We start from the raw sequence: 16494 nt of genomic DNA on the forward strand, positions 1-16494 counted from the left end.
TTGATTTGACGAAAAACGACGATAAGATCTATGAAATAAGTTACGAAAAACTTGATAAATCTAGGTTTATGTTTGAGTGTGAAAGAAGAAGAAAAAATGATCATGGTGAAATGACGAAATTGCCCCTCACTTAACGGACTTAATAGACGGTTGTTAGTCGTAGAGTGAAAAGTGAAAAAATTGACCAACTTCATGGTTTTTTCTGTAATTAATTCACTTAAGAACAATAACTGAAAATCCTGCCAACTTGAGGGACCAAAAATGTAATTTTTGTTAGATCTCAACTCGGGACCAATACAAAAATAGTCACCACTTGATAAATAATAAGATAATAACTTTTTAAAAATCATAATATATTTATTAGTACCGACGAAACTATAAATTAATAACTCTAAAAAATTCCAAATTCTAAGATTGTCCAGTAACAAATGAGTTTGTAATCACTTGTTTGTTGTTGAATTTAAAGTCTATATAAGATCTACCCACTTTACTTAAGAGTTGGAATACTATCTTTTTTTAGTGAGTGGTTCCAAAACTATTGAATTATCATTAACTTCTTCATCAATAAGATTTTGAATGGTACTCATCGTATATTCTTTAATGCTTTGAGCCTCATGACATTTATTATTTTCACGAGGATAATCTAGCAAGTGATTCACATATGTTGTGTTGATAATGCATACACGTATTCAAAAACAATAAACTTGACAAATTCAATAAATTCTTGAATTTACATTAGACTTGAAAATTTAAATGTTATACGTAGAATCTCTTTAAATTAAAATATTATCAACTTATCGATATAATAATATCTCATAAATTAATAAAATATCTCAGTCCCAACATTATTAATTTATAAAGGTTTTACTGTATATTTGTTAAGGTTATTTAGGGGTGGTTGGAGATATTAAAAAAAGTGATGAATTTCCAGAAAAAGAAGAAGGCCAATTTGTTTTATAAGGGACTAGAAGGGTACCCACGTAATGCAACGACGGTAAAGGCGACAGTTGGTGGGGTGGAGAGTGGTGGCGGTGATGGGTGGCATTAGTAACGGCGGCGGCGACGGTGGTAGCGGTAGCATGTGATTATTAATGTAAAAAAAATTAGTGTAGTTAATAGTTATATATGGGTTGAGAGATGTATGTTGTAAATAATTTCATGAATACTGTTATAAGTATATTAGATGAAAATATTTAAATAAATAAATAAGAGAGAGAGAGTTAGTTTAAAAAGATTGATGAGTATTTTAAATATATATAGTGTGTGGGGTTGAAAATGTGTTGAAAGTAAAAGGTATTTTAGATTTTTTAAAGATAGAAAGTTTAAAAAGGAAATGAGTAGTTTGTTTTATAAATGAGTAATATATTAGGGATGTTTAAGGCTAGGGTATTTTGGGAATAAAAAAGTGCTAAATTTTTTAAAATAGATCTAGAAGGGTACCCGCGCAATGCAGCGGCAGTAAGCTGACGGTTGGTAGCGAGGGTGGTGACGATGACGATGGGTGGCATTAGTAACGCCGGCGGCGGTGGTTGTAGCGGTAGTGATGTAATTATTAATGTAAAAAAAGATAGTGTAGTTAATAGTTATTTATGGGTTGAGAAATGTATGTTGTAGATAATTTCATTAAGACTTTTATAAGTGTTTCAGATGAAAATATTTACCATTACTGACTTGCTAGATAGAAGCATTGAACTGGAAGGAGGCAACGATTTATTGTATGCAAAAAGACGGGACCTTATGCTAGAATTACATTCATATGAGCTGCTCAATAATTGAGATTTGAGGCAAAAAGCTAAGGTGAAATGGGATGAAAGAGACGGAAATTCGAAGTTCTTTCATGTAATGATTAATTCAAGATGAAGAAATGGGACGATTAACGGGATCAAGAACAAGAACAATGGAGTTTGGCTGGACAATCCTTCGGAAATAAAAAGTTGTTTCAAAAGTTTTTTTACTAACTGATCAGTGTCGTTGAAGCGATCAAAAATAAAACTAAATACCAATAATTAGTACGGGTAAGTAGAGTATCGTATCCACAGGGAATCAAGGGAAAGTGTTAAACAAATTACAAGAGTTAATTGAACTAGACATAAACTTAAAACGATTTGATTGATTAAAACTAAAATTGAGCATAAACTTAACAAAATACTTCAATTAAATAAACGGGATCATTCTCATGCTTCAAATTATGTTTTCAAAAGTATAACCTAACTTATGTTCGTTGGAAACCATATAGACATGATTCGTTATATGCTTGGATTGAATGAATACTAAGAACTAATCAATTAGGTTGTGATAAGTCACGATAATGAAAACCGGGGAATTGACACAACTAAATTATCTATTCATTAACAAGATTACAAGTTCACAAGAGATTTTTTCAATAATAATTGATTAACAAAAAATTGAAATCAAAAGATAGATGGAATTCATTCAAGGTTATAAACTAGTAATCATTCAAACAATCCAAACAACATTAGATGTTAAAAGACTAATGGGAAATTAAACATCTAATCCAACATGAACATAAGAAAAATTGAATACAATTGTCTTACATAATTGTTCACATGAGAATGATCAAAAGAGAATTAGCCTAAAATCTTCATCATTGATTCTTCAATTAGGGCTTGAATCTCCATGGAATTATGAATTGATGATGAAATTGGGGTGTTGTGTGTGTTAGAAAACTGCTCAGGGATGAGAAAATATGAAGTGGTAACTTCCAAATTCGTGTATGAAGGTTATATAAATTGAAAATTAATAAAACCCTTTAAATTCGGAATTTTGGTGCAGCTATGGTCGTCCCAGACTGCCTCCTCGCCGTCTGAGACTGCCCTCCAGAAATGGCAATTTTCCAGATTTTTGCCTTGACACTTCTTGACTTGATTCTTGACTTTGCTTGACTTGTTTATGATCCATTTAACTTCAATTTGTCACCAAAGACCTGAAACACTTAAACAAACATAAAAACGCCCTAATCCTCTATTAACATTCACAAAACATGTCCGTTTTCATACTTTAAGATTAGACGAATTAGGCGTTTATCACTAACAAGTTTGAAAAATTTGTAGGTGTGCCCTTCTCTTTTCGGGAGGAGTCTTTTAAAAAACTCAATGTTACACAAGGAATTAGTCTTGAAGCCCCATTTTCCATGGAAGAGATCAAGTCGGGAGTATGGAGTTGTGGGGGAGATAAAGCGCCTGGTCCTAATGGTTTTTCTTTTGCTTTAATTAAGCGTTACTAGATATTATGAAAGATGATATTTTCAATATGATGGATACATTTTTCTGGTATAAATGCAATTCGGAAGGTTGTAATTCTTCTTTTATTATGTTGATCCCCAAAATTCATAACCCTACTTTGCTTAACGATTTCCGGCCTATTAGTTTAACTGGTGTGCAATACAAAATTTTGGCTAAGGTCTTGGCAAATCGTCTCGCGAGAGTTATTGATTCTATTATTAGCCTGGAATAGCCGACTTTTATTAAAGGCAGACAAATCTTAGACGGTCCTCTTCTTCTTAGCGAGATTATTGATTGGTATAAAGCACGTAAGAAAGGGTTGATGATGTTTAAGATTGATTTCGCGAAAGCATATGGTTCTTTTGCTTGGGAGTACTCACTTTCTGTCCTCATGGTGATGGATTTCGGTAATAAATGGATTGCTTGGATAAAATCGTGTCTTTCTTCTGCTAGATCTTCGGTTTTGATAAATGGCAGTCCTACTGAGGAATTTCCGCTACAGCGTGGTCTTCGTCAGGGCGACCCTATGGCTCCTTTTCTTTTTATAATTGTCATGGAGGGTCTTCATGTGGGTATTAATAATTTGGTTAGTAATGGTGTATTCCATTGTGCTAGGATTAATCAAATTTCTGTCTCGCATTTGTTTTATGTTGATGATGGGAGAATGGTCAGAATGGAACTTGATTAATACTTCCAACGCTCTTAGATTTTTCCATTGCGTGTCGGGTTTGAAAATTAATTTTGAAAGTCATCCATTATTGGTATTGGAAAGCATACTTATGAGGTTAACTTTTTGGCCAACAAGGTTGGATGTAAAACCGAATCTCTTCCCTTTAAGTACCTGGGTATTCCGATAGGTGGTCGACTTGGGAGTGTCTCTATTTGGGAACCAATTGTGGCTAAGTTTCATAAAAAGTTGGCTGATTGGAAAAGTGGGTTGCTATCCATGGGGGGTAGATCCACTCTTGTGTCGTCCGTCAAGGGTTCTCTTGGTATATATTTTATGTCATTCTTTAGGATGCCGAAACAAATTAACTCGAAGTTGGAATCCCTCAAATCTTTTTTTTTTGGGGAGGTTCAACTAATAAAAGAAAAATGGCATGGATCAGTTGGAAATAAGTTTTGGCTGCGAAAGATGATGGGGGTGTGGGAATTGGTAGTCTCAATGCTATGAACTTGGCTCTTCTTTATAGATAAAGATGGCGTGCTATTGCAAAACCTATGTGTCTTTGGTTAAAGTATTGATGGCTATTCATGGTGATAATTGTTTTACTGATTTTAAGGCCTCGACTAAGAGCATATGGTCTAAGATTGTTGATTCCATTAAAAGTATTCATGTCATTTCCGATCGGATGCTTTTCCGCGAGTTTACGCACTGGAGACAGATAAAGATTGCAAGATAAGTGATAGATTCGTTGATGCTCGATGGAGCTGGTCTTGGAGAAGAAGTACCCGATCGGGCTGTGAATAACATCAATTGGAAAATTTAGTGAAGTACTCCCGAGCACTTTAGAATCTGATGTGGAAGATAAATGGATGTGGACAATGAATAACAAATCCCATTTCATTGTGGCCCAGGTACGTACACATATTGACAACATAACTTTGTAGGTCAATAACATCTTCAAGAACCAACGGAATCCTTTGGTTCCAAAGAAAGTCAATCTTTTCATATGGAGGTTGATTCGTGATGCCAATCCTACTTAGTTGAATTTGTTTGCAAGAGGGATAAATGTTGATACTTTTCGCCGCCTTTATTGTGAAAGAGGGATTGAAACGTCTCTACATGTGTTCAAAAATTGTAAGCTAGTGATTGAGATGGGAAATAAAGTGAGGCAGTGGGTTAAATTGAATTTTCCAATGATGTCACCAAAGGCTGTTCTTGACTGGGTGGAGGCGCTCCAATTGCCTCCTAATATATACTCCAGATTGAAAGCTATATTGTTCATCTGGTGGTGGTTTATATGGAAAGCTAGGAATAATTTTGTTCATAATAACATCCGGGAGAAAAGGGATGAGGTTTTTAATGCCGTTGTAGCGACTTCTTTTTTGTGGATTACGAATAGAAGCAACAAACATAACAGTTCTTGGATGGATTGGATAGTAAGCCCCGGGACTATTGATTGAAGACTCCAGTGCAACTTTTTGATCGAGCTAGTTAGGTTTATTTTATTTTATCTTATTAAATCTCTTTTTATTGGTGATTTTATTGTAATTGTACTTTAGTTGTGATCTCTAGGAACGGTTCAAATTGGACACTTCATCAATTTGGACCCTTTTAGAAATCATCCAGAAAGGATTTGAGAGCACGGTCAACACTGATGCAGTAACTCCGGTAAGTATATAACAGAACTGTAAAAGCTCATTCAGAAAACCCACTTCGATGAAAAGGGGGGTTTAGAGAAGATTGCTGGTTTTAAGGGTGGACCCAAAAATGTTTTATACCTTATGTTTGTAATGCTTTCAAAGATGTAGCAGATTTTCCGATGAAGTTGTCGGAGAAGTTTTTTTGTGGTGTAGGAACTTGAGGTGATTTTTTAGATTTGGATGTGGGAACCTATATGGTGCTTTTTTAACGCGATACGTATCCCGACCATGGAATTTTTGGTATCCCAACCATGACTATTTGGAGCGACTGTCGTTGTTATGAATATATACTTGTGTTTATAAATATAGCTTTTAAGAATGTATATTCTTATGATAAATTGATGTGCTTATAGGTTCATAATAACAAAGACGTAGACTTGGTGGATTTGTACGAAGCGAAACACAAGAAAAAACACGATAAGAAATGGGAACACCCCATGGCCGAAGAAATACATGTAACTGTCTCTTTTTAAGCTTATATATTTTTTAGTATAAAATGTCCATTTAATCAACCTTATATATAACGTAACGTGATTCAAGGCAAGCTGAAGCAGAAGAAGGAGGACGCTGCATCGAACCCCATTCCAACACCCAGCCTAGCCTGATGCAGGCAGCATAGGGCGGATCATTCGGTGTATGGGTACCCAGACATATGACTATACGCATTTGACACAGGGAGAGGGTAGTCAGCCTCATCACGCAGAGTGGAGCCATAGTCAGCAGCCACATGCTAGCCAGTCACATTAACTCCGCAACGGAAGGTAGCCAATCCTGGGTTGATGGCTCTCCCCGGATAGATGATGTCTTTTATTTTTGACATCCAGTTTTTCCTCTGGGACTTTGGTTGTTGCTTCATCTGTACCTTAACATCCTTTACTAAATCGTCGATATATTCGTCATCGTTGGACTCTTTTCGATGATCATTGTCTGGTAGGCACGTCGACGGTGTTAGGTCTAGCTTTTTCCAAAAGTCATCTATCTTACCCACCTCAACACGTTTGCCTACAATTTTTAAAACTAAGTATAAATTTTTTGCATTTTTAAAAAATACCATCAACCCACAACTAATCTGAACCTTACACCCGCACTTTCTCTGGTCTTTACCAATCTTATTTTTGAATCGATTAATTTCTTCACCCATAATATCCAGAGCTGTCACACATACAACACAAAGGAGGTATTTCAAACATGAGTAGTTGTATTTACCAGCTGTATCAATCTTGCTCTCCTCCTGTTGTCCCTTGATTTATGCAACTTGTCCGAGGAAGATAGAATTAACACATTCAATTATTTTTCTGTGAAATGTACATCTCCCCCGTAACTCGGATATTAGGAATGAATGAATAGTTGGAGGGAGCTGCTCCAACAGGTATGGAGCCGGAGGACTGGATGGCGTTGTTGCGGTACTACGAGAGGGAAGACCTCGTGAAAAAGGTCAAAACCAACAAGGATAACAGGGACCGACAATTCCTTTTGGGAACCCACGATCGGCAATCTTACTCTCAATATGTCCCGATAAGCGGTAAGTTGTTGTTTTGAAATATATACTTGTGTTTGAAATTATAGTTTGATGAATATATATATTATTATCACAAATTGATGTGCTTATAGCATGATCATGGTAACCCCCCCAATTTGGTTGATATGTACCGGATAGACACAAGCAAAAACATGGGAGATGGGAACACCCGCTCGCTGAAAAGTGACATGTAAATGTCTCTTTTTTAAGCTATGCTTTTAGCATTAAATGTCCATTTTGTTGACTTTATATATATACTGTAACGTGATTCAGGCTAAGCTTAAGCAGAAGGACAAGCGTGCATAGGACCCATCCCAACACGTGACCCTGATCTCTTTTTGGATGCATTTGGAAACCCAGTCGGGGCACCGTCGTGGAATAGGGAGGATCGTTCGTGGTATGGGACCCCAAGAGTTGATTATACTCATTTGACAGAGAGAGGCCAGGCCGGCAGTCAACAGGCATAGGGTATCCAATTGGTGATGCATGACTCGGAAAAACAGTAAGCTCAGTCAAATTTTGTTGTCATATATGTCTTTCATATTTAGAATAATCTGCCGCATTATTTTCTTATTGATTTGGATGAAAAATGATTTCTTATAAGATAGAAGAGACACTTAATAGCAGATCAAGTGCTCCCTACAAAAACGAGTAAAGACAAACAAACCCTGATAAGTTCAGGTGAAGTACAACCTTGGCTGTCTTCGTTCTAAAGATACTTCTTATATATGAGGGATCTAATAGTTGTGCATTATTAATAAACAATTAACAAGTTTTAAGTTTGATGCATATTAGAGTAAAATTGAAATTTCTAACTTCTGGTTCGTAAAAATATCATACAACCGAGTCTCTTAAACTCGGGATTACTAGTTTTGCAAAAGCCACCTTTGATTCTCTAGTTTTGCAAGTTGTATTGGAAAGATTACTATTCTTCCAAAAAATTCTGTAACTTCTTATTTGCTTTAGTTAATTTTCTGCTGTAATGTTCTATTCACTGTTACCTTTGTTTTGTTCCAGAACCATCTCAAAACGGTATACATGAGGATTTGGTTGATGAAAAAGGTTCTCATGATGATATATACGAGTTTGCAAAGATATCTGACTTAGTTATCTGTTGCTTGACGATGAACAGGGAAACTGTAAGACATTTTCATCCTCTGTAACATCTCTAAATTAATTTCTTTCTAAACGGGGCTGAACTTTTTTTTGATTAATCCATGTTATAAATAAGAAATTCGTTTCTTCAATGACAGTTTTAGTTTTTATAGATACAATCTACAAACTTATTTATGGTAGTGAGTGTTACAAAACACAGTTTCTGCTTTTCACAAGCTAGTCATACATGTAGTTTGGTTGCATTGAATACTAGTAGTTTTGGGAAGCGTTTTGTTAATTGTTGGGTGAAGTTATCAGACATAAAAAGAGAGGGATATTTGATGAGCCTTGCACAAATATAGGATTAGATGAGAAAATACCAAATTATTTTGATACATTCTTAGATTGGTTTCTCAAAATTCAGTTAACTGTGCAAATAGAGCCCTTAATTCTATTAATGATGATCAGCTTGATTTTTTAGGGTGGACTACTGGTCAACGTCGCTTTAGGTGGTCTTTTGGATTATGAGGCCATTCATAATGGTTTGAAGTCGGGTCATTTGGGAGGCCTTGGAATTGATGTCGCATGGATGGAGCATTTTGATGCAGATGCTCCAGTGTTGAAGTTCCCAAATGTACTTCTCACACCTCATGCTGCAGGCGTTACGGAACATTCATATATGTCCATGGCCAAGGTATGCCTCTAGTGGTACTTGCTGGATTATTTTTGCGAAAGGATAATCTCCTATTCTCTTTGTTCCATGTTGAAGTTATTTGTATGACTATTGTCATTAGTATGAGTAATGCCAACTATTGTTTTTTAAACTACTTCCCAATTTGAACTTTGAAAATTAATGCCAAGGTGAATCTATCTGATTTGACTGTTTTTTCCTATAAGCTCCATATGGTGATTGATATTAAAGGGCTTTTTCAATTTGAAATCGTGACCTGAGCTGTATAAGTATGGTGAAATTATATATCTGTGTTAGCTTTTATAACAACTCAATACTTGAAAATGGACTACATTTTTAAACTCAAAATTCTTAGGATGAGGTTTTTCATTTCTGTAAGATTTCATTTTTTCTGAACTAATCTTTACTCAAATAGATACCCTTGAGTGAGAATATATTTCGGTAGTAGCAAGCTTGTAATCATCTTCATTTATTTAAATTCAACAGGTAGTTGGTTATGTTTCCCTTCAACCCCATTCAGGAAAACCTTTGACAGGGATAGAGTATGTTAATTGATGTTACCTGGTAAGCGATTGTTTAAATGTCAATCTAAGATTTTGCAACCAAGTTCTTGTTCTTATCGTTGTACAACAATATTACTTGGACCATTCGATATCTTAAATTCAGCTGTTTTGATAATTTGTGTTCTTTTCACTGTACAAAAATAATACTCGTATTATTACATTGACATACCTAATAGCAGCAAATGCAAGAACACAGTTGCAAACTAAAGGCACATATAGGAAAGTTAGATCGCATGTATGCCGCTGGGCATGTGCAAGTCTAGCATATCTATAAACACATCTTTTCCCAACCTGTTCTGTAAGGTATCTGCCTTTGACTGCTGGAATATTCTTCCACATTGAAGTGACATCTGCTTGCTATGTATTGTTGATTTGTTGCTATGATTAACAAGCATGTCTAGATGGTGGCTATCCATATCAGTTTCCATTATCCATAACATATACATGCATAATCATTATTCGGACAATCATCATGGACTTCACATGAGATGCGGAGTTGAAGTTCAAAGTCAAGTATGATGGCCAATTGATTAGGAGTAATCAAGTCTTGCACATTGCGTCAATGTCTAACCATAAAACCGCACTTTAATGTGAATACAGGAATGTATGCACCACATCAAGAACATATCGATCACATACATACAAATGCAGTATTTGCAAGGCTCCATTTTCATGTGGCAGAAAAGTCTCACTTTGCATCTTTCTGCTATCCGGGCAATACCCTTGTGAATTAAAGTGTCCTTTAATGCTTAATTTCCTATGCAGAAGTTCCAATACGTGCACCCCTGTTTTGTGTTGAGGGAAGTTATTTTGAATGTTTACTTGGATACATTTAAATAAGCGATAAGTATCCTGGAATTTAACAAACTTTGGACGAATGTCTATAGTAGGAAATAACTAAAGTTTTGTATATTGTATGCAAACAACTTTAAAAAATATTTATTGTATGTAAGAAAACATATGTGGCAACCATATAGAGGTGCCACTTGTCTGATTTTAATTGGTTGAATACATTTTCTTATACACAATAAATATTATTTTCGAGTTGTTTACATACAATACACACAACTTTAGTTATTTTCTACTATAGACATTTGTTCAAAGTTTGTTACATTACAAGATAATTATCTCTTTGAATAATAGTCAAAGCTTCATTTGAGCATGTAAAGTCAAATGCTATAGGTTTATGTAATGAAATTAATCATTCAAATACAAACAAAATAACTATTTATCTTATATTACATTATAAAATATTTGATCTCCTCTCAATTTAAAAAAAAGAGTTTGATCTACTCAAATTATCCTTCTCCTTTATTCACTAATTTAAATATCTCTACATTATATACCTGTATTACACTTAATAAAATTATTTACAAGATAGATATCTCAACTCTTAAAATAATTAAACAACCCGTTTTCATCAATTACTTTTACATTAATTACCACATCTCTACCGCCACCGCCGCTATAGCCGCTACCACCACTCGTCACTGACGTCCGTCATTGTACTGTCTCATCGTGGGAGCATATGACTAGTTATAATGAAAAGTATATATACAATTACGTTTACATAATGACGTCGTTGTAGATAGAATTTTTGCTTTTTATCAGTTGTGATATTCTAAACATGCATATACATCATTTAGTTAATTAAATTTGTTAATAGGCTAATGGTAGAGATATTTGTATGGAAGGGTTTGGATCTGTGGAGACTCAAGTTTGAGCCTAAGGTGATAAGGTTCTCTCCTAATATATTTTGTGCTTTTTGGGTGGACTACAAGATTTATAGGAGTATTCCTCCTAGTATGTATTGGGTGAGAGAAATTTCTAGTGTAAACCCGATTAAGACAAGGTAATCTAAACTTGTAATATTTGATCTGGCCATTTATAAAAAAAGAAGTTATTCGAAACTTAAACGCAATTTATTTGTGTTCAAACTGATTGGAACGTGTATAAATTGAATCTACTATATCGTAAATATTTTTAAAATAGGAAAATTCGATCATGATTAGCTAAACATAACTTTTAATAATTTGAAGTATGTTGACTTTAAATTACGTTAATGAACGAGTATTTCATGTACGCTTCTTGTTAACTTCTGTGTAACGTGCATTCGTAGTGCAAGCGTGAGCACTAGATGTCTAGACCATGTTCAGAAAACCTAGAAGCGTATATACATCGTTGGGATCTATTAAAATTTGTAGGTTCTCATTACGAGAAAATTTTGAGACTTGGAGGGTGGGTTTGATGCATGACGCAACGAGAAAAAAGGGATAGATAATTGATCCTGTTGATTCTAAGAATACCAGGAACAACTCTTCAAATTATCGTTGATTCACAATGAATACCGACAACTTGGAAAATTCACACACTAACACACACTTGTGATAGGGAGGAAAAACGAAATTCATATATTGATAAAAAACTATTGAATAACAAGACTTACATCCCAATTTATAGTGGGAATTGTGATAAAGAAATCAAAATATTAAATAAACTATTAAATATTTTGGAAACTAAAAGGTTTGTAACATATAATATTTTGATTGTTCCATATTATTCTAGATTATTCCATTCGGGTCGAGTACCGAATCGGGTCTCGACGAGTCCAAGTCTTACTACTGCATCATTCTCCCCTCCTTAAAAAAAACTCGGCCTCGAGTTTTGCATACACCTGGGTTGAATGGAACCAAGCGTCTCTTGTTTAATTGTCGTTTAAGCTCACAAGTTGTCCTGGTCCGTGTCAAGTATATACAACTTGCATTGACGGGTCCCACGTCTATCGGGTTGCCGGGTGGATTTGCTCCAACGTCGAACAAGAGATCAGTGATAACTTGGCAAATCAAATCTTTTCGCTTCGAATCAAGACCAAGTTTAAATCGTTTGGAACAAGCGCAACTAATACTAAAATTTTCAATTAATGCATTAGTTAATGGCTTGCCTTGAAAATCTCTAGTAACTTCGGGGTTACTTTTGGAATGTAACTCTTGATTTTCCATAACAATTAAACCCCATGAGACACCTGTATTTTGAGAAAGAGTCATTTTATCGTCATATGCAGTTCCATAGTATCCATACTCTTTTTTCACGTGTGATAAGATGATGGGACCTCCTTGTGATAAATATAACTTGTCTTTCTTCATTATATTCACAATAAGAGTTGTGAAGTTCTGCCTATAATGCAACAGATTAGTTTTAGACATGAGTATTTTATGCACTTGCAGCCCACCGATAACAACCCTATTGTCTTCACCCATACATCTGATCAAAACGCAGTTGGAGTTGACAATCTTATTTGGATTGAAATTGTTGATTTGGATTCTATTCACATCACCGGTAGCCCAAGCGTACCAATCTTCATCTCTGTATTCGTCAAACACCGGTGGATAATCATAGATTATACCATCAATTGAAGACATCTTGATCAGGATATTCGTCTCTGGTACCAACTGACACAGCGAGAAAAAAAGGATAGATAATTGATCCTGTTGATTCTAAGAATACCAGGAACAACTCTTCAAATTATCGTTGATTCACAATGAATACCGACAACTTGGAAAATTCACACACTAACACACACTTGTGATAAAGAGGAAAAACGAAATTCATATATTGATGAAAAACTATTGAATAACAAGACTTACATCCCAATTTATAGTGGGATTGTGATAAAGAAATCAAAATATTAAATAAACTATTAAATATTTTGAAAACTAAAAGGTTTTGAACATATAATATTTTGATTGTTCCATATTATTCTATATTATTCCATTCAGGTCGGGTACCGAATCGGGTCTTGACGAGTCCAAGTCTTACTACCGCATTCTACCGCATCAATGCATCACTAAACCCCCTTCTGAAGGCCTAAAAACAGAAACATTATTGTTTTTTGTTCTTCCTTTTTTGCAGTTTAATAATTTATAAATTCTCGTTGCAAGATGAGTTCGATATTTGGAGAGTAGTTTTTAGTGCTGGCATAATATCTTCCTTATGTTTTCTCCTTTGTACTTCTCTTTCTGTCTTTGGTTCTGTGTGTGTGTTGTCCTATTTAGTTATGTGAACCCAAATCTTGGCTCTGCAGAATGGGATGCAAATTGCCGTGAGGCAGAAGAAAGATGGAGAACCAATTGGTGACGCATTATTCGGAAAAGCAGTAAGCTCGGTCAAATTTTATTGTCAGTTATGTCTTTCATATTTAGAATAATCTGCCGCATAATTTTCTTATTTATTTGGATGAAAAGTGATTTGTTATAAGATAGAAGAGACACTTAGTAGCGGATCAAGTGCTCCCTACAAAAACGAGTGAAGATAAAGAAACCCTTATAAGTTCAGGCAAAGTATAACCTTGGCTGTCGTCGTTGTAAAGATACCCATTCTTATATATGAGGGATCTAATAGTTGTGCATTATAAATAAACAACCAACAAGTTTTTAAGTTTGATGCATGTTAGAATAAAATTGATATTTCTAACTGCTGATCCCAAGAAGTCCGGCCTGGGTTTGCCAATCTCGGTTCGTAAAAATATTATACAACCAAGTCTCTTATACTCGGGATTACTAGTTTCGCAAAAGCCACCTTTGATTCTCTAGTTTTGCAAGTTGTATTGGAAAGATTACTAGCTTCCAAAAAATTCTGTAACTTTAGTTGTATTGGAAAGATTGCTTTAGTTAATATTCTGCTGTCATGTACTATTCACTGTTAGCTTTGTTTTGCTTCCAGAACCATCTCAAAAAGGCAGACATGAGGATTTGGTTGATGAGAAAGGTTCTCATGAAGATATATACGAGTTGCAAAGATATCTGACATAGTTACCTGTCGCTTGACGATGAACAGGGAAACTGTAAGACACTTTCATCCTCTGTAACATCTCTAAATTGATTTCTTTGTAAACGGGGCGGAACTTCTTTTGACTAACCCATGTTCATCTTTGACGACGGCGGTGTTATAAATAAGAAATTAATTTCTGCAATGACAAAGTTTAGTTTTTATAGATATAATCTACAAAGTTATCCATGGTAGAAAGTGTTACAAAACTCAGTTTCTGCTTTTCATACATGTAGTTTGGTTGCATTGAATACTAGTAGTTTTGGGAAGTGTTTTGTTAATTTTTGTGTGAAGTTGTCGGACATAAAAAGAGAGGGATTTTTGATGAGGCTTGCACAAAAATAGGATCAGATGAGAAAATACTAAATTTTCTTGATGTTTTCTTACATTGGTTTCTCAAAATTTAGTCAATTGTGCAAATAGAGCCCTTAATGCTATTAATGATGATCAGCTTAATTTTTCAGGGTGGACTACTGGTCAATGTCGCTCGAGGTAGTCTCTTGGATTATGAGGCCATTCATAATGGTCTGAAGTCGGGTCATTTGGGAGGCCTTGGAATTGATGTCGCATGGTCTTTTGGTCCCAGATGATCCAGTGTTAAAGTTCCCAAATGTAGTTCTCACACCTCATGTTGCAGGCGGAACATTCATATATATCCATGGCCAAGGTATGCCTCTTGTGGTACTTGCTGGATTATTTTTTGCTAAAGGGTAATCTCCTATTCTCTTTGTTTCATGTTTAAGTTATTTGTATGACCATTGTCATTAATATTACAGTAATAAGCTGATAATATTGATTTCGGTCCATATCAAAGGGCTTTTTCAATTCGAAATCGTGACCTCAGCTGTATAATTATGGTGAAATTATATATCTGTGTTAGCTTTTATAACAAAACTCAATACTTGAAAAAGGACAACATTTCCAACAGGTAGTTGGTGATGTTGCCCTTCAACTCCATTCAGGAAAACCTTTGACATGGATAGAGTATGTTACTTGGTGTTACCCAGTTAGCGATTGGTTAAATGTCAATCTAAGATTTTGCCACAAAGTTCTTGTTTTTATCATTGCACCACAATAATTACTTCGACCATTCAATATCTTGAATTCAGCTGTTTTGATAATTCATGTTCTTATCGCTGGGGCTTCATTGAAGGATGTCTCGTATGAAGGGAATCTCAGCAATAATTATCTTGAGCATCCTGGGCAGATTATTAATACTAATAAGGCTGTGACTAAGAAAAACTGCATCTAAACAATGAAATTGACATGCCTAATAGCAGCAAATGGAAGAACACAACTGCAGACCAAAAGGCATGTATAGGAAAGGTAGATCGCATGTATGTTGCTAGGCATGTGCTCGTTTAGCACATCTATAAACACATCTTTTTCGGACATGTTCTGTAAGCTACCGGCCTTTGACTTCTGGAATATTCTTCCACATTGAACTTACTTCTGCTTGCTATGCATTGTTGCTATGATTAATAAGTGTGCCTAGACGTTGGCTATCGATATCTCTTTCCATTTTTCATAGCATATACATTCCTAATCATTATTACAACCATGATCATGGACTTCTGATGAGATGATGGCCAATAAAATAGGAGTCATCAAGTCTGCACATTGCGTCAATGTCTAACTATGATTACTAGAACCACACTTAATGTGAATAACGGAATGTGGTGTTACTGTCAAGAAAGGAATATGGTGCTAAGGTGAATAAAGTAATGTCTGCACCACATCAAGGGCGTATCAATCACGTATATACAAATTCGGTAGTTGCAAAGGCTCCGTTTTCGGGTGGCCGAAAAGAGTCACATTTTGTACATTTCTGCTGTGTATTTCTGGCAATACCCTTGTTAATTAAAGTGTGTCCTTTAATGCTTAGTTTCTTATGCAAAAGCTCCAAAACATGCACCCTGTTTTGTCCTGAGAGGTTATTTTGTCACCAATACCATTGATGGTTTACTTGGACATTTGACTAATAGTCAAAACTAAATACGAGTATAACTTTTATAATGAAAACTGAAAAGCATACACACGGTTAGGTTAACATAATACATTGTTATATATTAGACTTTTTTTTTATTTTTTTATTTTTATGGTTTGTGATATTTTAGACATGTATATACATTATTTAATTATAAAAGTTTTCACCTTCAATCAAAGACAATATCTGAGAATTAAGCACAAAAT

At 35.0% G+C, this 16494-nt stretch overlaps 1 long non-coding RNA gene across 1 annotated transcript; it reads left to right on the forward strand.

Moving 5' to 3' along the window:
- Positions 1 to 14195: 14195 nt before the first annotated feature.
- Positions 14196 to 16039, forward strand: LOC122610344. Its single transcript, XR_006325456.1, has 3 exons — positions 14196 to 14317; positions 14766 to 14968; positions 15455 to 16039. It is a non-coding gene; the product is annotated as an uncharacterized LOC122610344 (long non-coding RNA).
- Positions 16040 to 16494: the final 455 nt, after the last annotated feature.

The sequence above is a fragment of the Erigeron canadensis genome, chromosome 1, assembly GCF_010389155.1.
Source record: "Erigeron canadensis isolate Cc75 chromosome 1, C_canadensis_v1, whole genome shotgun sequence".
Taxonomy (NCBI): Eukaryota; Viridiplantae; Streptophyta; class Magnoliopsida; order Asterales; family Asteraceae; genus Erigeron; species Erigeron canadensis.